The following is a 23,404-nucleotide window of genomic DNA, read 5'->3' as shown; positions in this document are numbered from 1 at the left end:
CAAAACTCTGCAGTCTGACCACCAGCCCCAGTAAGAGGAAATCTGTCCACTGCCTTGCTCGGTCTGGAGTAATTCTTTGTTCTATGTTGGAAAAAAAAATTCTCTATATTTTTTCTGGTGCTGCAGCAAACAGAAACCCTTTTTTCTTAGTTTCAACAGCTCGGAATGCTACACCGTGCATGGATATGGAGGAGAACGGTTCACTCTGAGGGTGCTGGCGGTGCGGTCTGTTGAATAATATAAAGGCAGCCGCCAGAGTGAAGCAGTGAGGATGAGCCGCGGGGAGGAGTGGCCCGGGAGGGACCAGATCAGAGAGTCCCAATTAGGGGCCGGCGAACAATGGGAAGCACCGAGTCCAGGACTGACTGCTGATAACGGTGTTCCGGATAATTAAAATGTCAGGGCTCCCTGGTTCCTCTGGATTGATCATCCGGCCTGGGAGGTTAACACTTGTCCGCTGGTCAGTTCCTGCTGATAAGAAACTCTGCCTGACAGTTACTGAGGTCTTTGATAAATAAAATATATAGGAAAACAGATGAATTATTACTTAATAAATGCAGTGTTGCTGGGGAAGCTTTCAGAGCGCACAGGTCCTAGGCGGGCAGCCACTGGGTCACGGCCAGGGGTTGGGCATCTTCTACTGGGGTTTGCACAGGACTTGGGGATTTGTTTTACTCATTTACAATATTAGAAAACAGGGGTCACACACGCGCGCGCGCATGCGCGCGCGCTCCTCTCAAAGCCAGACCTGTGCCTTTGCTTGGAAACTGGCGTGTGTCCAGGTGGGGGTCGGGAGTGGCTGAGGCTAAGTACTGGCCACTGCCCACAGATGGGGCTCGTGGGCACCACGCCTCCCGACGCTGGCGACCACAGAGCAGGTACCTGTGCTACGTCCTGGGTCTCCCTCTCGTCTGGGGAGCAGAGGAGCTAGGATACACTAGGGTGCATATTAGGGTGGGTTGCTTTTCTGTTTGTTTTGCTCCTGTTTGACTCACTGACTTGATCCAGCGGCCTTTTCAGGCCAGGGGTCAGCACGCAGTGACATCTGGCCCAACGCTTGTTTCCCTAAATAAAGATTCATTAGAACGCCGCCACGCTCAATCATTTGCAGGCTGCCCATGATGGCGTTCATGCTTCAGTGGCAGGGACGAGCCGCTGTTCAGGGCCTGTCCGGCCCACAGAGCCGAGAGCATCTACCGGCTGACCTCAGCAGACAAAGCGTGCTGCCTCTGCTCTGGGACTTGAGCTTCTGGCCCTTGGGGGAGTGACTCACCCGGCTGGCTGTTTAACCATGGGCAAATGACTTAAATTCTGAGCTTCAAGTGCCACATCTCTAAAATGGAACACTATGAGATTCTGTTCCATCGGACTGTTGGGAGATTAGATGAGATGAAATACGCCTGGCACACAGTGCAGGTAGGCTATTCAATATATGTTATCTACCGTTATTAGTCAAAACACTGGTTCTCAAAGGATAAAAATAACAAAAGTTACTCCATGTGTTTATTTAATGTTGAGAGAACTGACGTGGGAATTTCAGGACACTCCAGAGACTTCATCTTCCCCCCAGAAGCAAAGGGCTCCAGGCGCCTCCTGGCTGAGTCAGTGGTGGAGGGCAACACCATCTACAGCACCACTTAGCTCCAGAGAGAAATGTAAGAAACACGCTGGAGGCGCCAGGCTGGCGGAACGTGCCTCCAGAGGCTGCATGTCTGCAGTTCCACGGCCCATGTTGGTGCAAAGCTCTAGAGAAACCGGCAAGAAAGCAGGCATCCTGCCAGCCTCACTCAGAGTCTCAGGTGGATCCGTTACACCTTCATGCCCACACACCAGGAAAGCCGGTCTGAAGAAGGAAGGGAATGGGGACAACAGTTGGGGGCGGGCGTCACTCCTGCAGCGGGTCACGGCTGCGGAGGAGCCACAATGACTGAACAGGGGCTCCTGTCTTTGCAGCCTGGCTTGAGTGCTCAGTTGCTAATCGTGTCTGACTCTCTGTGGCCCCGTGGGCTGTAGCCTGCCAGGCTCCTCTGTCCCAGGCAAGAATACTGGGGTGGCTTGCCATTTCCTTCCCCACTATTAGCCTAGACTGAGGTCACAATTCCTGGGCCCAGAGCCAGGAAGAGGACTACCTTACACGTCGGTTCTTTACTACGGGCAAGCTGGATGACTCATGCTCACCCTCACCTTTGACCTTCAAACAACCTGTTGGGGTTGGCACCTTTGCCAACTTCAACTGATGGAAGGAGAAACTGAGGCTCAGAGGGATTAAGGAACTTACCCCAAATCACACAGACACAGGTGGCAGAGCCGAGACTCAAACCCTGGAAGTCCACAACCCTCTGTCTGCCTGGAGCAGGGACCAAGAACCCCTGAGACCCAGATCATCCTGGTTGGTGACACTGGGGCCACTCCAGGGGGTAGCCCTGCCCCACGCCCCTAAGTAAGGGTGACCATCCTGAACGCCTGTCCCTACCCACTCAGGGTCCCCTTAGTGACTCGTTCCTTCCCTCCCAGTTTCAGCACTTTTTTCCCTCTTGTGATCGCTTTCCTAGAAACGGTGCTTGCAGACACCACCCTTGTCCCAGCCACGAACCTTACTACATTCAATTACCCTGGTTTATTAGACTCTTTAAAGCTGCTTTACTGCTCCCTCCTTGCCATGACCCTAATCTTCATTCTTCCTCTTGCTTTCTCCTGGGTTATTGATCGCCAAGAGAAGGTTGCCACAGACTCAAAAGAAACAGGGACCTAGGAAGAGAAGGCTGATTTCTGGCAGTCAAGTTTGCTTTCACCAACATAAAACTGATGGATGGAGGGCCTCCACCATTTTTCCTGTCTCTTCTCAAGCTACATCTTACCAGACCCTAGTTTCAGAAATAACAAATCGTTATAATAAAATTCTCTATACTATCAGAGTCTCCAGTGTACTTTCATAAACACGTATATCTTAGTTAATTCTCAGAACAGTTCCGGATGGCAGGCAGAGTAAGTATTATTGTGTTAACAGTCATTTTGCAAAGAAAGAATAGAAAGGTCATGTCACATCTGAACTTCCAGCTCAAGATGAAGCTGAGTGGCTCACGCCTCCCAGGTTCTCCTCTTCACAACTGAAGACCCCTGGACATGACAGAGCAAAGAAGCATGAGAAGCGTCTCTGTCTGGGTCCTACCTGCAACAACACAGCAGCGGGATTCGCGTCCCCACTTCTCCCATCCCTGTGTCGGGGGAGCCTAGCAGCGGGGCTAAGAGGCAGGAAGACGGCACGAGCTGCTCTCCGCTTTCCCTGTGAAGGTGTCTGCAGAGCCAAGGGGAAAGCGAACCACTGCCGACCCAGCCGCAACGAGGTGGCAGGCGTCAGCACTCACTTCTGCCAGGATGGTGCAGGCGGCTCAGCTGGGAACTGGCCACACAGCCTGCCCATCCTGCTCACGAGAAAAACGGAATAGAATCCAGGGCCTCATAATATAATACTCCCAACAACCAAGACAGAAGGGAAAAGTCACCCTTCTTAGCAAGAACCAGGAAAATCACAACGTGGGTGAAGAAACAGACAGCCAACAGGCATCATACAGAAATGAATGGGAGGTTGGAAGGGTAGAGAATCCAAGAGCAGCCATCGTAAAAATGCTCAACAAGCAATTACAAATTCTTCTGAAACAAATAAAATAGAAATTCTCAGTAGAGAAATAGAAGTTGTTTTTTTTAAAGCCAAATGGAAATTTAAAAACTGAAAAATACAATAACCAGGAAAAAACCTCACAGAATGGACTCAATAGAAGAGTGGAGATAACAAAGGATAGAAGCAGCAAACTTGACGTTAGAGTAATAAAATTTCCTAGTCTTAATACAAACATAAAATAAGTTGAAAAAGAAAAGATTCTCAGGGACTTTGAGACAGTGAAAAAGGATAAATATTCATAGCTTCTGAGTCCCAAAAGAAGAAAAGGTGGGACTGAAAAAGTATCCAAAGAAATAATGGCTGAAAACTCCCCAAATTTGGATAAAGACAATAAACTATAGATTTAAAAGGCTGACTAATCTCAAATAGGATAAGAGTAAAGAAATACACAGAAATTACACATCTGCAAATTAAGACAAAGAAAAAAATATTAAAAACATTGAGAAACAACACATTACTTACATGGGACATCAATTTGAATGATAGCAGATTTCTCATCTCAAACTATGGAAGCAAAAAGTTTTTCAACATTTTTTCAAGTGCTAAAGAAAGAGCTGTCAACTGCGAGTTCTATACTTGGTAAAAAATATCCTTCAAAAACCAAGGAAAGAGAGAGATTCTCAGATGAAAGCAAACCAAAGAGAATTTATTGTTGGCAAACATATCCTTAAAGATTAGGTAAAAGAAGTGGTATAAACAGAAGCTTTTTAAAAATAGAACTTCTGTTTCTTTACTGAGAATTTCTATTTTTTTCATTTGTTTCAAGAAAGCTTGGTACTTCAGAAAGGAAAAAAAAAGAAGTTTGTAATGTGTAGAAATAGGGATAAATATAACAGACTATACTTCTCTTGAGTATCTTAAATTGTATTTAATAACTGAAGCATACACATATTATATATACATGTGTGTGTATACACATACATATATATATATAATTTTTTTTAATGAGGCAGTAATAGAGACCTAAGTGAAAGTAAACTTACATTTTACCCAAGTGGTAAAGCATCAATACCAGCAGACTGCAAAAAGTTGTGTTTATATAGTGGAGTCCCTATAAAAATCAATAATTCTACACAATCTCTCCCAGAAAATAGAAGAGAAAGTAACATTTGAAGCTTATTTTATGAGGTTAATGTGGCTGGATGGCATCACCGACTGGATGGACATTAGTTTCAGTAAACTCCGGGAGTTGATGATGGGCAGGAAGGCCGGGCATGCTGCGATTTATGGAGTCGCAAAGAGTCGGACACGACTGAGCAACTGAACTGAACTGAATATTACCCTGACACCAAAACTAGATAAAGATAGGTAAAAGAAAGAAAAATACAAGCCAGTCTCTCTTATGTATTTAGAATAAAAAATTGTCAACAAAAATTTTAGCAAATTGATTTCAATAATATGTAAAAAAGAAGTTTATACTATTACAAAATGGAATTTTATTCTAGGATGCAAGTCTGGTTCAATATTCAAAAGTCAATGTAATCTCCCATACGGACAAGCTAAGGAAGAAAAATCATGTGATCTTAACAATTTATGCAAAAAAACCCCACCACATTTGGCAAAATCCAAGATGCACTCATTACAAAAGCTCTCTGGAAACTAGGACTAGAGGAACTTCCTCAACTTGATAAAAAGCATACACCAAAAACTTTCAGCTAACATTGTATTTAATGGTAAAACACTAAATGTTTTCCCCCTAAGACTGGAAACAAAAGAAGGACATCTTCTCTCACCACTTTATTCAACATAGTACTATAAGTTCTAGCCAGTACATATAAGGCAAGAAAAGGAAATGAAAGATATATAACTTGGATGAGAAGAAATGAAAATGTCACCATTTACAAAAAGGCCTGATTGCCTATATAGAAAATTCTAAGGAGTCTACCAAAAAACTTGCATAATAAAGAGTTCAGTAATGTTGTAGGGTGAAAGATCAACTTACAAAAATCGATCACATTTCAACATAATAACAATGAACTGTGAAAAGTGAAACTGAAAACATTGACAGTTGCTTCAAAGAAAATAAATACTTAGGTATAAATCTAACAAAACATGTACAGCATCTGTATCTTGAATGTTACAAAATACTAACAAAATAAGTAGAAAAAGACCTACATACATGGAGAAATATACCACATTCATAGTTGGAAGATTCAATATAGTGAAGATGTCAATTCTTCCCAAATTGATCTATAGGTTTAACACAAGTACCATCAAAATGACAGCAAGATTATTTTACAGATAAGATTATTCTAAAGTTTCTGGGGCAAAGCACAGGACTTCAAACAGCAAAAACATTCTTGAAAAAGATTAAACTGGGAGAAATTTTTCTAATATTGAGGCTTACTATACAGTTACCCCTGGAATAGGAAATGGCAACCCACTGCAGTATCCCTGCCTGGGAAATCCATGGACAGAGGAGCCTGGCGGGCTACAGCCCACAGGGTCACAAAGAGGTGGACATGACTGAGCACGCAAGCGTGAATATACAGCTACAGTGACCAAAGCAGTGTAGTTCTGCCAGAGGGATTAGACACATAGGTCAGAGAACTCAAACAGAGAACCAGAAACAGACTCACACAAATCCTCAACTGATTTTAGAAAAAAGAGGAAAAGCAACTCAATGGAAGAAGGGCAGTCCATTCAATAAACAGTGCCAGGGCAACGCTGCTGCTGCCCATTCGCTAAGTCGTGTCTGACTCTTTTGTGACCCCACGGGCTGTAGCCTGCCAGGTTCCTCTGTCCACAGGACTCTCCAGGCAAGAACAGTGGGGTGGGTTGCCCTTTCTGTTTCCAAGAGCAACTGGACGCCTGTAAATAACAACCACCACAAAACGAACCTCTATCTAAGCCTCACACTTTATACAAAATTAACTCAAAATGGGCCATGGACTTAAAATACAATTATAGTTAACGATTAAACAGTGCAGGGGCTTCCCTGGCGGCTCAGTGGTAAAGAAATCTCCTGCTAATGCAGGAGACATGGGTTCTATCCCTGGATTGGGAAGATCCCCCAGAAAAGGAAATAGCAATCCACTTCAGTATTGTTGCCTGGGAAATCCCAGGGACAGAAGAGCCTGGTGAACTACAGTCCATGGGGTTGCAAAGAATTGGACACCACTGAAGTGACAAAGCATACACATTCAACAACGTAGGGTTGGGGCACCAGCCCTCCACCCAGTTGAAAATCCATATGATAATTTACTGATAGACAGCCCTTCATCCAGGAGTTATCTCCACATCTGCAGTTCTGTCATCCAAGGACTGAACCAACTGAAGATGTGCAATCCTGTAGTCTTTACTATTGAAAACAATCTGCTTGTGAGTGGACCCATGCAGTTCAAACCTGTGCTATTCAAGGTGAGCTGTATACAATTCTTAGAATTAAAATAGGAGAAAGCCTTAACAATATAGGACTAGATGAAGAGTTTCTTGAAAGCACATTTAATAGAAGGAACATTTGGTTAATTGGATCTCATCAAAATTAAAAACTTTGCTCCATGAAAGACCCTGTTAAGAAGATGGAAAGCCAAGCTATGGACAAGCGGAAAATATTTACAAACCACATGTTTGACAAAGGACTTACGTCTAGAATATAAAAAAGATCTCACAAAATTCACAGTAAATAAACACTCCAATTAGAAAACTGGCAAAAAGCGTGAACAAACATTTCACCACAGAGGACACAGAGAAGGTAAATAAGAAATGGGGAAAGAGGCTCACCACCCTTAGCCAATAAGGAAACATAATTATGAAGTCACAATGACCTGTCATTACATGCCTATCCAATGGCTCAAATGAAAAAAAACCTGTGATAGGATCAAGTGCTGGTGAGGAGGTGGAGAAAATGAATCACACAGCGGGTGGGAACGCAAAACAGTGCAACCACCCTGGAGAGGAGTGCGGCAGACTCTTCTAAAACTAAACACGTACTTATCATCTGACCCAGCTATTGTCCTCCTGGGCACTTATCCCAGGGAAATTAAAACTTATGTTCGCACTAAAATCTATACAGGAATGGTCACAGCGGCTTATTCATAATAGCCCCAAATTGGAGACAACCCAAATGCCCTTCAAAGGGTGGGTGATTAAACAAATGGCAATGTGTCTATACCATGGAATACAACTCCGTAATAAAAGGGAAAAAAGAACAAACTACTGATACATATGATAACTTGGACAGATCTCAAGAGAATTGTGCTAAGTGCTAAAAGCGAAACCTCAAGAGATAACATAGCGTATGATTCCATTTTTATAACTCTCTTGAAATGATAAAATTAGAGGTGAGAACAGATTAGTGGTTGCCAGGGGCTTCCAGGGGAAGCGGGCAGGAGAGGTGGCTCTGGCTATAAAAAGGCAGCACTAGGGATTTTTTTTTTTTAAACCACTGCGATGTTTGGCTTGTGGGATCCTAGTTCCCTGATCAGGGATTGAATCCGGGCCCTCTCAAGTGAGAGCGCGGGGTCCTAACCACTGGATTGCCAGAGAATTCCCATGAGAGGTCCTTTTGATGGAACTGTGTAGACTGTGGCTGACAGTGGTCACACAATACACACAGTTATAAAACTGCGTGGAACTGAATGCACACGTAAACACACGCATGTGAAACTGGTGACAATTTCCTGTTGGGATGCTGTAACAGAGTCACACAGGTTGGTCTCATGGGGGAAAGTAACGGAAGGGTATAACAGTACTCTGCTTGTTTCCTACCACCATATGCATATTTACTATGGTCTCAAAGTTTCTATAGAAGGTCACACCTGTGTAATACACAGAGGGGATTCAAAGTTATGCCATTCGTCAATCCTGATGTTCGTGCTAAATGGAAGGCATGATTCTGGGTGAGGCAGGGGGACACAGCTGTTGCTGCTGCTCAGTCGCTTCAGTCGTGTCCGACTCTGTGCAACCCCATAGACGGCAGCCCACGAGGCTCCTCCGTCCATGGGATTCTTCAGGCAAGAACACCGGAGTGGGGTGCCATTGCCTTCTCCAGGGGGACACAGAGCTGGAAACAAAGCCCAGAACTTGTGCTCCAGCATCTTTCATGGGACGGAGGAACTGGATTGGTGGGTAAGGAAGATCCTACAGGCAACGGAGGGAGCCACCAAGACCGGGTGGGGCCAAACACACAGGATCAGGTGTTCCTGGAGGGAGGTGAGAAATGCCCAGTCGTGGCCCAGCCACCAAAGGCAGTGGGGTCAGACAAGGGGAGGTCTGCGATGCCGGAGGGTCCGAGGAAGCGTCACAGAAGAGGCAGGATTGAACACGTGTGAGTGTGGGCCTGACCCCTGACCTACTTCTACAGACTAGATGAGAGCAAACATGATGGATGTCACTTCCGAGGTGAGGATACAGAAGTCTGACTGACATCCTGATAACAAGCTCTCTGTCTTTCTCTCTTTCTGACAAAGCCAGCTGCCAGGCTATGAAACTGCCCCATGGTGAAATTATGCAGCAAGAGCCTGGGGCCTGTCTCCAGCCAACAGCCCGAGAGGAACTGAATTCTACAGGGAACTGAGCCTGGCAGCGGATTCTGCCCCTGGTCGATCCCGCTAGGACTCTGGTTCCACCTGGCCCTGTGTGCAGCCGCAAGCCAGAGGATCCAGCGAAGCCGAGCCTTGGCTCCTGATCCACAGAAACTATGAGTTCACACATGGGTGTGTTTCTGTGCTGCTTAATTTGGGGGTGATTTGTTACATTTTCCAAGTGACTCAGTGGTGAAGAACCCACCTGCCAACGCAGGAAACACAGGTTCAATCCCTGGGTTGGGAAGATCCCCTGGAGGAGGAAATGGCAACCCACTCCAGTATTCCTGCTTGGAGAATCCTATGGACAGAGGAGCCTGGCGGGCTAAGGTCCATGGGGTCACAAAAGAGTTGAGCACAACTGAGCGACTAAACAATAACACGCAGAACAGTGTGGCCCAGGGTTGGCTCTGAGGGCTTCCCTGGTGGCTCAGGTGGTTAAGAATCTTCCTACAATGCAGGAGACCTGGGTTCAATCCCTGGGTCGGGAAGATTCTCTGGAGAATTCTCTGGAGCTGGAAACGGCAACCCACTGAGGTATTCTTGTCTGGGAAATCCCAAGGACAGAGGAGCTTGGTGGGCTACAGTCCATGAGATTGCAAAGAGTCGGACATGACTGAGCACGGTTTGTTACGCAGCAAGTGCTAACAGATACAGTAGGTGATGTCTGTCATTATCCAGCGGGCGATAGCCCCTGACTGCTCACAAGACAGTGCTGGGTGGAGAGAGAGAGAGGACAGCGCGCAAAACGTCAAGGGGCCCACATTTAGAATTTGCACCTTTTACTTCTGACAAATTCTACTGGCCAAGGCAAGTCCTGAGGATTCGGGGGCGGGGCAACGGCCCCTTCTGTGGATGGGAAGAACCTGGAAGTCACTGTGCAAAGAAGCATGGATACAATTTTGCAGACAATTGAAAAGCCCCCAGGGTCTGCAGGTGGATGTCAGAGCTGCTGTGAGACCCACAAGGAGTACGGTCAGAGGTTACAGCAGGCTCAGAACTGGAGACTACAGTCTAGCGGGTGGGGTGGGTGGGAACTAGCTACAGAGTACCCCCCATGCTGCATGCTAAGGTGTTCAGTCCTGTCCAACTCTGCGACCGCCTGTACTATAGCCCGCCAGGCTCCTCTGTCCATGGAATTCTCCAGGCAAGAATACTGGAATGGGTTGCCATGCCCTCCTCCAGAGGATCTTCCCAACGCAGGGATCGAACCTACATCTCTTGCAGCTCCTGCATTGCAGGCAGGGTCTTTACTGCTGACTGCGAACCCTCCACTCTCCCACGAGTCCGTTCCCCACTGTAGCGGGAAATGAGCTTTCAAACAGGCTACCTTGGCACCCCCCACAGCTCCCCAGGCAGGCAGGACAAAGCCCTGCAACCATCACCAGGGTCTGGCCTTGGCTGGCCTGTCCAGTATTCTACCAGAACCTCCCACTCTCCACCCCCAAGTGGCCTGGACCCCTTGAGATGCATTGGGGTCGCTCTCTGTGACCTTCCGCCACCCCTGGACTCCTGCCTCGGCCCCACGCACAGCAGCCTGATTTCCAAAGGCCAAAGCCTCACGGTTGTTGGAGAGTTGCTGGAAAATGGCCGTGAATTCCCAGAACTGCCTGGGAACCAGTCTCTCCGCACCACAAGAGGCAGCCTCTCACCAGGCCGGGGCACAAACACCCTGGCCCCTCACTCGGGATCCCTGCTGTTTCCCTCTGGTTTGGTCTCCAGACTCCACTGGGAAGTGTGCTCTGCAAGCCTGTCCCCGGCCACCCTGCAGCTCCTCACCCGTGACCCGTCTGGCCCAGGCAGCTGAGGCTGTGAGGAGACGTCTCTCACCTTCCCGGTGACAGGGTTCAGTGGCTCGGCGGACAGAACCGCCCCCTGAGTGGGCTCCCCATCCATGCTGATGGCATGAGAAGCAGGCTCCCCACACAGCAGGCCGCTTGCCGCTCCCAGCACGAAGGATGGAGACATTCAGGTCCTCCTGGCCCACAACGCACTTGCTTCCCGCGCCCTCAGCCCCCATTCTCCACGTGGAGAAGTCCCGGGCTCCTTCTCTGCCCGCAGCCCCACCTGCAAGTTAACCGGGCCCAGATCCACTTCCTGCCTCAGGGCGCTGAGAACATCCAGGGTCCTTGAGAACATCCGGGGAAACCTCAAGAACATCTGGGGAACCTCAAGAACGTCCGGGACCTCTGACCTGATCTCGCGGGAGGAGAGAAACGTGAACAGAGGCTGCACACGCGGGCCCAGCCGCGGGGGCGGTGCAATGGCGCCAGAAACTCTGGTAAAATCACGAAGCTCAGACCCAGGGCCCGGGGAAGAGGGTCAGGGCGGGGCCGGGGGGCAACCCAAGAAAGAGGTTGGCTGATGGGAGAAAGTCTTTGGTTCTCCGTCTCTGTAGGAATTGAGCAGTTTTAACTGCCAGACACAGCTTCCAGGCTGGACGGGGCTCCAGGCGAGGAGGCCGCGCCCTCCGCACGTGGCATCACACCCGGTGGGCGTCTCTCCCCCTTGCTGCCCTGTGAGGAAGGCGCTCTTGGAGGCCCAGTTTTCCTCTCCGGGGCTTTCTCCCCTCCGACGTCCCTTCCCTGACACCCCGCGGCTGCTTCACTTCCTCCCCTGCCCCAGAACCAGAGCTGGGCTTCTCCCAGCTCTCCTGATGCTCTTCCCCTGGGGTCCCCTCCCCCAGCGGGCCCCTGTCGCTCCCAGGATACCAACGTCTGCCCCCACAAACCCCAAGCTCCCCAAGTAAAGCCCACGAGCCAAGTTCACGGAGCTCAGAACTGAGCTCATCATGTAACCCCCTCCCCGACCTCCCACCCCAGCTGCCCTTCCAGGTGCCCCACACTCTCCTGGCGGATTGGGGAGGAAGGTAGGAACGCCACCCCCCATTCCTCTCCAGGTGCTAGTAACTGTCTCATTCATTCACAAGTCTTCATTGAGAGTGTTCTCTGTGTTGGGCCAGGTCAGAAGATGCCGAGCAGGAAAAAAAACCCGTTACTATTCTGGGTGCTCACACAGAGGGAGCCAAGGAAAGAGTGTGTGCACCCTGGAGTTGACCGAGGGGCCTCATGAGTCCTGAACATGTGGCTTCTGACAGACACCATCTCGGAGTCTGGGCGGTCCTCGGTTGGTTTCTGGGTAGTCAATGCCTCTCCGCACCATATGAGGGTGAATTTCCTTTCCACTCAGCTTCCCAGAGGGCTGTAGACAAAATTGCAATTTAGATTCAATCAATAAATGTTTATTGAGAGTCTATTTTTTGCCTGCAGATCGTGGGCTTTGTGAGGACACAAAAGAAGATGCTGTGGGAGGAGCTTGCCATGGAAACATCTCCCGTCTTCTCTGCGGTGTTTACCATGGCCAGGAAAACAAACAGGAACGATTTTGCTGACAATGGAGGCAAGAAAGTGAGAAAGCAAAAAAAGTGTCCTTGGTCTCCACACAGGACAGCGTTCTGACTGGGTGAGGCAGGTCTGATCTGAGGAAATCATATAGACTTCCCTTCCCTTCTCCAAACTTCTGCTTACTAAAATTCTACCATTAGAGATTTATTCCTCTGATTAAACTCTGCGTCCCTAGGACAGTTCTTATTTTTCCAAATGAAAATACTAATACTTCTATAAAAAGGACACATAATTTAATATGTGTGCCAATCTGGACCTGTGGGTGGTACTTGCCTGAAACATTGTGTTGAGAAAGCCTCTGAGGCTTTATTTGGCCACCAATCCAAAGAATGTCTATTGATTAGTTATATCTGCCATAAATACAAGAAGGGAGGAGAGTATTTACTTTCCCTGTCTTAGAGGAGAGGAGGTTAAGTGGCTTTTTTTGTCTCCTACTGTAACAGGAGAGAATGCGTGTGCGTACATGCTTAAGTCCCTTCAGTCGTGTCTAACTCTTTGGGACCCCAAGGACTGTAGCCCACCAGGCTTCTCTGTCCATGGGATTCTCCAGGCAAGAATACTGGAGTGGGTTGCCGTTTCCTCCTCCAGGGGATCTTCCCAATTTAGTAATCTAACCCATGTCTCTTATGTCTCCTGGATTGGCAGGCAAGTTTTTACCAATAGTGTCCCAAAAACCTGATGGTGGAGCCCCTGAAGGAGGGCCTTGAGACCCTAATCTCATCATTAACTGTGACTGTGAATCTCATCATGTTACCCCCTGGTCTGTCCATGGCCCAGGCTTTCAGGACCTGCAGCGGGAAGTCCAGAGCCCTGCCCCTCCTCTCAGAGACACCTCAGGTGTCAGCCCACCTGGGCTTTCAGCCTTGTCTTTGACCATATTCCTGGTCCTTTGCTATTCCAGCCTCTCTGAACTCTTTTTTTTCCCCCAGCTTTTTGAGGTTTAATGACACACAGAGAAATATATATATATTTAGGTTGTACAGTGTGACTTTTAAAAAGTGTATAATGCAATTATTTAATATGTGTATACAATGTGATTACCACAATCAAGTTAATACATCCATCACTTTACATAGTTACCATTTTGTCTGTGTTGAGGGAGGGGGTGAGAACATAAAATCTATTCTCTTAGCAACTTTCAAATATTATTAACTATACTTACCATGCTGCACATTAGAGACTTAGAATTTATTCATCTTGTAACTGGACGTCTGTACCCTTTGATCAACTTCTCCCATTTCTCATGTAACCACTGCTCTGGCCTCTGGTTCTATGACTTTTTCAAAGTGTGTGTATGTGCGCTTAGCTGTGTCTGACTCTGCATCCCCGTGCACTGTAGTCCACCAGGCTCCTCTGTCCATGGAATTCTCCCAGCAAGAATACTGGAGTGGGTTGCCATTTCCTTCATCAGGGGATCTTCCCAATCCAGAGATCACACCCACATCGCCTTTGTCTCCTGCATTGCTGACGAATTCTTTACCACTGAGACACACGTACATGTAAGTGAGACCCTACTTTGATTGTCTTTGTCTGTCTGGCTTATTTCACTCAACGCAGTGTGCTCTGGGCTCCTCCATGTTGTCACAGATGGCACAGTTTCTTATTAAAGGCTAAATAGTCCACAATTTCTTTATCCATTTATCTGTCGCTGGACGCTTACAGTGTTTCTGTGTCTTGGCCATGGTGTGAATAATGCTTCAACAAACAAGAGTGCAGGTATTTCTTCAAGGTACTAATTTCATTTCTTTTTGGTGTGTGTTAATATTAATATACCCAGAGCTGGATCATATGATGATTCTATTTTGAATTTTTTGAGGAACCTCCGTACTGTTTTCCATAATGACTGCACCAATTTGCATTCTTATCAACAGTGTACAAGGGTTCCCTTTTCTCCACATCCTTGCCAACACCTGTCATTTCTTGTCTTCGTGATAATAGTCATCCTAACAGGTGTGAGGTGATATCTCGCTGTGGTTTTGATTTGCATTTCCCTAACGATTAGTGATGTTGAGCATCTTTTCATATACCTCTTGAGCATCTTTTCATATACCTCTTGGCCATTTGTAGGTCTTTGGAAAAATATTCAGTTTCTTTGCCCATTTTTAAAGTAGTTATTTTTGCCCCACTGAACCCTTTGCAAAGCTGGATATGCCTTTATCCACCTTTCCTAGACCGCCTAGAGCATCCATGCCCACTGTCTCCGCAGGGAAACTCTTATGTAACTCCATCAAGACCCGACTCAAACATTGCTTCCTCTGAGAAGCCCTCCTCGAGTCCTCCATCTGAGGAGGATTCACCCCTGAGTCATCACTGTGGACCCATCCTCTGTCTGGGTCTGCCCAGCCTCTATCCTGGCCATCTTCACCCTACCCTTCGATGCATCTTACTTTCTCTTGAGACTGAGAGTCCCACTGAGGGCAGGGCTAGTTTGACCTCTGTGAGTCCAGACCCAGCACTGGGCCTGACACGCAGCTGATGTGCATGGTTGAACGTGCAGTCAGTGAGTGGATCAACATTTCAGAGGTCACAGCGGTGTGAGACTCAGCCCCACAGCCAAGCTCCTGTGCTTCTCCTTGCGTTCCTACAACAGCGCACTAACCTAATACGGGACATCACCCCCAGATCTCCATGTCTCAACATAACCCGGGTTAATTCCCTCCCACAAAGCCCAGCATGAGTTGTCTTTGTATTGACCATGTCCCTTGTCTACTGGTCTGACACTGTCACATCTGGGGGAGACTGCCCCCCAAGATTAGCTAGTTCCTAGAGACAGTAAACAACTCACCTATGAGCACACCTTTCCAATGCAAACCAACTAACCCAGAGCCCATCCACCACCCTCCCCCTCCTCCACCGGCTCCCACCCTCTGGGCCACTGTCCACCTGCCCTCTCCACCCTGGGCAGGTTCCACACAACCCGGGACGGGCACTGTGCCCCGGAGCCTGCGGGAACGATCCAGACCAGCCAGTCCTCAGCTGCCCACCCCGCCTTGTCCAGTCCTCCTGCAGAATCCTCAGTGAGGTCCCTGGTCCGCACTGACCCTCCTTCTGCCTCCAGCCGCCCTGGAGTCTCCCCGCATGGCCCTGCCTGGCATCGTGTGCCCCCTCCTCTTGGGAACTGTGAGTAACAAACGATCTCTCCGAGGGCGGTCGTCTCCTGATCTGCTGACCTTTCTGTACCTCAGATTTTCTATCAGTTTGTTTTAAAAGTTGTGCATTCAGTGACTCTGCCATCCAGGGAGCTTCCCATACTGCTCTCCACTTCACCACGTGGCCCCTACATTCTGTAAAAGAGAGTGGGAACGTCTCATGCCAGCTCGCAACTACTCCTGCCCGGAAGTGCCTCATGCCGCCTCAGGTCACCACCCATCGACCGGAAGCAGTCACACGGTGCCCCTGAGGCATGAGGGGTGTGACTGGGGAATCTGGGGTGGGGGACTTGACTGTCTGCGCTTCTGGTCTTGACCCTCCTCTTCAAATTAAGAATGAATCAGCAACCTAAGGTCAGTTTGCATTTATTTAATAACGATGGCATGATATGATGGTAGAGTCCCCTTTGCCATGGATATGACCTAGTTTGTCACCAGAAAATATGGAAGCTGAAAGTTAAAAAAAAGCAGAGACTGCAAGGAGATGAGGCCGAGAACTGACTGGGCCATAAATGTGCTCGGGCATCAGGGCTGCAGTGAGATTAATGGGCCTAGGCCCCAAGTGCTCACCCACTCTCACCTCTGTGGGCCAGCACAGATGGAGGCCGTCTGGGGACAGCTGGCTTAGGCTGGGATGTGGCCAAGGAGGAAACGTGTCCAGCACCTCCCTCTCCTGCTAATATCTTCCGGGTGTGGTGTCTCTGGGGCCCAGATGTTCACTCTCAGTGGTTGCGTTAAGCAACTGGACTGTCATCAGGCTCTCGAACATTCATGACCGGGAGGGGTCATCTGAGGAGAGGCACTGAGAATCCTTGAAAGCACAGTCCTGAACAAGGTAATGATTTCACCTTCTTCCCCCCCACCCCCCATATACTAAGTGCAGCTGCTCAGAAGTGGTAAAACGAATGAGATTTCATCTCTTCCTTGTCCCACCCTCAGGGACACGGAGGCAGCACCCCGGATGGAGGAGGAGTCTGACGAGAAGAGAGAGGGTTTCCAGGAGGCAGCAGGGCAACCGGATGTGTGATTCAGGCCCGTGCGTGTGGGCTCAGTCCCGGAGTCGTGGCTGACTCTGCAGCCCCGTGGACTGTAACTCTCCAAGCTCCTCTGTCCATGGGATTCTCAGGAAGGAATACTGGAGTGGGTTGCCGTTTCCTTCCCAAGGAGATCTTCCTAACCCAGGGGTCAAACTCGCATCTCCTGCTTGGCAGGCTCTTCACCACTGAGCCACCAGAAAAGCTGATAACTGTGTTTACTCCTCACACATGAAAGGAGGTTCCCATTTTTGCAAATAAGGATTCAGAGGAGATAGGAAACCAGCCTGGAATCACACAGGATTTGAGTGGGTGACTGACCCAGTGCTCGTCCTCCTACCCATGCCCAGCCTGCAGCTCCGGGATCACTGCGGAGACGGTGTCCCAGTCCAGAGCCATCGCCCACCTGCAGGCTGGCCGTTGACAGAACAATGGCTCTAACCTCGGGGAGGGTGCACTCTGGAGGCAGGTGACAGCTGCAGATTGTTTCTGCGGAAAAATGCATGAGCCCGCAGGCAGCCATGCACCGGGGTTCCGCCCACGGGTTCAGGGTGTTCCTGGCTGTCCCAGACGGAAGTACAGCCGGTGGGGTGCAGGTGGAGCACTTTCTCCCCAGCCTGGTGTATTGTAGACACCGTCCAGGTGGTACACTGGCACACCTGTGCTTAGAGAGCTGATGGCCCAGTGTGACCTAAGGACGGGACCCCAGGTAGAAATCAGCCACACGTTTCATGTGGTCTGCCTCCCCGTGTTAGAACCTGGCCTCACCTCTGCTCCATGAGCTGGGGGGAGGCTCCTGCCTTTGGCGTCTCGCCCCCACGCCCTCCCCCAGCCTCAGAAGAGGACCTTTCCTCCTCAGTATCTCAGGACCCCTTCTCTTCTCTTCCCCCAGACCCTCTCATGATCTCCATTCTACCACTTGGTCGTCAGCGTCCTCGATTCAGAAAGCTGGCAAGGAAGGTGAGCTGCCAACCACAGATGGGTCAGGACATGGAAGACCCCCTTGGGTTTTAGCAAAGGGGCTTCTGCTTTCCAGAAACAGGAGAGAGGGCAGGGACTTGAAGGTAAAAGCAGCAGCACTGCTTGAGGTCACGTGGCCTCCTGTGTCTCACTTTCCCCATCTGTAAAATGGGTCAGTGTCAGTTCTAAGCTCATAAGGTTGTTACACCTGCAAAGCAAGGAGAACAGTACCTGGAGCACAGGGTTCATGACCCACACAGGAGCTGTAGTCACTGCAGCCCCTGTGTCCACAAAACCAGGTGATGGGGTCCTGGGGCTGCAAGGGGATCTCCAGTAAATAATCCCCTTGTTCCCTGGGCTCTGAACAAGTCAAGTGAGACTGACGAGAGGGCAAAGCATCTCCCTCGTTCTCTGCGCCCCTGAAGTCCATCCTGCCGCTGCCCAGGAGTCTGCAAGGGCCAGGAACCAGGACGAGGGGTGGACAGTTCTCTCGCCCGTGTTCAGGCAGTGCTCTCTGCTCCATCCTGCCAGCCCCAGGCCTGCGTGGCTCCCATGGCCTGAGACGTGTCTGTACTGTACACTTGTGATCATCGAGTCAGCTCTGCCATCTAGTTAACCCCATCAGCGGAATCACCTATGTGGGCTTTGTATAGAAACGCAGTCTCTGTTGCACTTGGGTTGTTTTTCCAAATCTAGCTCTTGAAGAGTCTGCATCTACTTGGTTTGCTTGTCCTCAGTAAGCCAGGAACACAGGCAGAGGCCGGGGGCGTGCTCCCCACCAGGTCCCCATGGGCAGAGCACAGCACTTGTACCCCGAGGATGGAAGGAAAGGGTCCCCCAACCCAGGGGAGCCCCTGGCACAAACACAGCAGCCGATGGGGCGGTTTCCACAGCGCGGCCCTCGCGTGCGGCTGCAGCGGCCCGGCGCCTCACTGTCCCCCTGTGTCAGCAGGTGCCCCGAGAGTGCCGAGGCTCCTGCCGCCCCCGATGGCTCGGCTCAGCAGCCACCGCTGATTGGAAACATGTGAAGCCCGAAAGCCAATAATGAGGGCTTCATGGCCTCAGCTGCCTCCAGTTTAGTTTTTCAGCAAGAGAAAAGCATCTGTATTATTAATAAAATCAAGATTTAGGGAGAAAAAGCATTCTTCCAGCTGACTCCTCAGTTCAGTTCAGTTCAGTTCAGTCACTCTGTCTTGTCCGACTCTTTGTGACCCCATGGACTGCAGCACGCAAGGCTTCCCTGTCCATCACCAACTCCTGGAGCCTGCTCAAATTCATGTCCACCAAGTCAGTGATGCCATCTAACTATCTTATCCTCTGTCATCCCCTTCTCCTCCTGCCTTCAATCTTTCCCAGCATCAGGGTCTTTTCCAATGTGTCAGTTCTCAACAGGTGGCCAAAGTATTGGGAGTTTCAGCTTCAGCATCAGTCCTTTCAATGAATATTCAGGACTGGTTTCCTTTAGGATGGACTGGTTGGATCTCCTTGCAGTCCAAGGGACTCTCAAGAGTCTTCTCCAACACCACAGTTGAAAAGCATCAATTCTTCAGGGCTCAGCTTTCTTTATAGTCCAGCTCTCACATCCATACATGACGAGTGGAGAAACCACAGCTGACTCCTGGCCTTACATAAATACAATCCACTCGAAGGAAAGCAACAGACTAGGAAATCTATTGTTAACACCCCTCTCAGAAAGATTGTGTTTAATCATATGTAAAGAGCTCCTACAAATCAAAAGCAAACAAAAATTACCCAGTGTTAAAAGGGGTGATGAGCATTGTCTCGAGCTGTGCTGGTCGCCTGCTGGGGTGGCCACTCCTGCGTCCCCATCCCAGGGCCCCGGGCCTGCTCAGGTCACCACCTCCACGTGGACTTGTGCTTGGGGCAGGGCCCAGCCCCAGCACCCTGGAATCTGGGCTCACCGTGGCCAGTCGCCCATAGACAGGACTGGTGAAGGGCAGGTGATGTCACCTGTCCCATCTGCTGGGCGGGGGAGGGGGAGAGGAGGACAGGGGACTCCCAGGAAAGAGCTTCCTCAACCTCAAAAAGCAGACAGGCCCCCTTTCCTGCTTGCTGTCGCCATGGTGAAGCTGTGAGCCCTGAAGAGGCCGCAGAGGTCTTAGACGGGGAGAAGGGATGGCTAAAGACAACAACGTCCCCAAGGTTGGCAGCGCAGGAAGATGGAACGAACCAGGGCCTCCCTGACATCACTGGGCTGCAGAGTTCACCAACCCAGGAGATTTGTTTGTTTGTTTCTACTTAAAAAGCTGTTTCTAACTGTGACAAAGTGCATGTAACATAAAATGTACCATAGTGATGAAGTGTATTGTTTTCAACTGCACAGCTCAGCAGCATTAAGCACCTTCAGGGTGTTGTGCAAGCCTCCCCTGCCTCATCTCCAGCACTTACTCATCTTCCCAGATTGAGACTCTGTCCCCATTAAGCACTAACTCCCCATCGACCCCCACCTGCAACCTCTTCTGCTCTGTCTCTATGAATCCGACTCCTCCGGGGATCCCGTGTAAGTAGCATCACGCAGTATTTGTCCCTTTGCAACAGGCGCATTTCATTTCACACGGCATCTCCTGGGTTCACCCACGTTGTAACGTGTGTGAGAATTCTCTTCCTTTTTTAAGGTTGAATAACCTCTCACTGTTTGGATGGACCACACTATTTATCCCATTCATTCGTCGATGGACACATGGGTTGTTTCCGCCTTTCGGCCACTGTGAATAATGCTGCTGTGAGCATGGGTGAACAAAGGTCTCTTTAAATCCTTGCTTCAGTTCTGGATATAAACCCAGAAGTGGAGTTGCTGTGTCATATAGTGATTTTATGTTTTGTTTTGTTTTTTTGAGAAAAAGACATACTGTTTTTCAAAGCAGCTGCAACATTTTGCATTTCCCCATCTCCAGCTCTTTTAATATAAGAAGATAAATTCTTTATCGCTCAAGCCAGTTGAGTCATGGTTTTCTGTTCCTTGCTCCCCAAAACACCCTAATTACTACAGTTAGGAATAGGCACTTTTATAGATGAGATATGATTGGCCAATTAACATATGAAAATATGCTCAGCCTAAGTAGTTACATCAGGAAATGCAAATTGCAATAGCTGATACAGTTTGTGGCCATTAGACTGGTTAATAGTGGAAAGATTGGTAATAGGTAACATCAGTTCCGTACAACCAAACCTGTGGTTCTTCCAGTAGTCATGTGTGGATGTGAGAGTTGGACCCTTAAGAAGACTGAGCACAGAAGAACTGATGCTTTCCAATTGTGCTAGAGAAAACTCTTGAGTGTCCCTTGGCCTGCAAGGAGATCCAACCAGTCAATCTTAAAGGAAATCAACCCTGAATATTCATTGGAAAGACTGATGCTGAAGCTCCAGTACTTGGACCACCTGATGCGAAGAGCCGACTCATTGAAAATGGCCCTGATTCTGGGAAAGATTGAGGGAGGAGAAGAGAGCGACAGAGGATGAGATGGGTGGGTACCATCCCTGACTCCATGGACATGAGTTTGAGCAAACTCCAGGAGATGGTGAAGGACAGGAAAGCCTGGTGTGCTGCAGTCCATGGGGATGCAAAGAGTCAGACACAACTCAGTGACTGAACACCAACGAAGTCAGCGAGGCTGTGATGTATGAGCTCTTGCACACAAGTGGAGGAAGTGGTCACTAGAAAACATTTGGGGAAGGCAATTGGGTGTCACTAAAACTTCTTTTTTAAATTTTCATTGGAGTGTATAATTGATTTAAATTGTGTTTCTTGTGTGCAGCAAAGTGAATCAGTTATACACGGATCCACTCTTTTTTAGATTCTTTTCCCACATGGGTCATTGCAGGGCATTGAGTAGACATCCCTGTGCTCCGCATCACTAAAAACTTTAATGTACCTATCCTTTAGTCTCACAATGCCAAGTCAAGCTGTTTTGTAGGGACGCCAGCACAAACACACAAAGAAGTAAGGAGAAAGCAGCTGATGGTTTGGAGCGATGGTAATAGGGAAAAAATATGGGAAACCTTCCAAACAGCTTCCAAGAACTTGGTTAAATAAACCGTGATGCAGTCACACTGTGGAAAACTATGTGGCTGTAGAAAGAATGAGTTTCACCACCAATTGCGCAAACAGGGAAAAACCTCCAAGACAATCGGTTTTGAAAGTTCAGTGAACATCAAGTCATAGAATAATGCAAATAACATAATCGCACTTACGTCAAACCTTATATCTGCATGTATGTACGTAAGCATGTTTGTACATACGCAAATTCGTAGAGAAAAGACCATGAAGGAACAGACTGCCGGGTTAACAATAGTTCCTCTGTAGAGAGAAAATGAGAGCTGGAAATGAGAAGAAACTTCAACTTCTCATTCTACATTCTGTTTGAAAAACATTTTTTACAGTGTGTTTCTGCACTGTGCTATTTCCTTAAAATGCAAGCCACTCATGTTCAAAATCAATATATAAAAGGGTTGTGTTATGGAAAGAAAGGCTTTCATTGTAAGAGAGGTGGTTCGCCTGCCCCCTACTCCTCCGACGCCTGACCCCATTTCACAGATGCGTGAATTTCCCTGCCAGTGAGGAAACGGCAGCAGCTCAGAGGCCAACCAAGGCAAGGCCAGGGCCTCCAATTTCTCATACTGGGAGCCAGAGACGCCTGAGCACAGAGCTACTTTCTGCCTCTCCCAGGCCTCCACCTCCACAAGCATGAATCTCGCCCACCCACCCCCGTTTCTCCCCACCTGGTGTAGCCTACGGAGCGCTGGCCTCAGTATGGAGCCGGCTGCCCCAGATCCGTGGGTTGCAGCCACCTCAGTCACGTGTCTGAGCCACGTTCCTGGCTGACCACCTCGTGGCTGAAATCCACCTTCTCTCTGTCTGGTTTGCTTTCAGAGTCCCTGACAGCTCTGGGGGGCATCTTACCTTGTGGGAGGGGTGCTGAATTCGGGGGGTACCCTGGGCTCTGTTCACCTCTGTCTGGGGTCCTTAACCAAGAGTTCCACAGGTGCATGTCAGGAGGTTCGGGAACCTGGTACCAGGCAATTATGAATTTCATTTTATGTATTTCCGTGTCTTTCACAGCCCTCCCAGGGATGAGACCCGGCCCTGCCAGTCTAACAGCCGTGGACTGGGCAGTGTCTCCTAACCCTCCAAGCTTCAGCTCCCTCGTCTGTGAAGTGAGCTAGTGAGACCTGGCCGACAGAGTTGCTGCAGGAATGAACGCAGAGCGTTAAGTGGTGTGATGGAAGAGCCTGGAGCAAGGGGAAGGGACCCAGAGGAAGAAGTGACCTGACCCAGCCTAGGCATCCTGGAGGGCTTCTTGATGCAGGAGCAGAGCTGAGTTTTGAAGATAGCTAGTTACCACTGCTGTGTAAGTTAAAAAAAAAAAACACCCCACGTTGAAATATATATTACCACGTGTGAAATAGACAGCTAAGGGGAAGCGCAACCCGGCGCTCCGTGACAATGCAGTGGGCTGGGATGGGGTGGGAAGTGGGAGGGAGGTTCACGAGGGAGGAGACGTGTGTATACCTGTGACTGATTCATGCGGTTGTGCTGCAGAAATCAGTGCAAACTTGTAAAGCAATTATCCTCCAATTGAAAATAAATTAAAAGAGAGAAGTTTAGAGAAGAAAAAAAAAAGCGCAGCAAAAC

The sequence above is a fragment of the Muntiacus reevesi genome, chromosome 2, assembly GCF_963930625.1.
Source record: "Muntiacus reevesi chromosome 2, mMunRee1.1, whole genome shotgun sequence".
Classification (NCBI taxonomy): Eukaryota; Metazoa; Chordata; class Mammalia; order Artiodactyla; family Cervidae; genus Muntiacus; species Muntiacus reevesi.
This window is presented reverse-complemented; position numbering follows the sequence as displayed.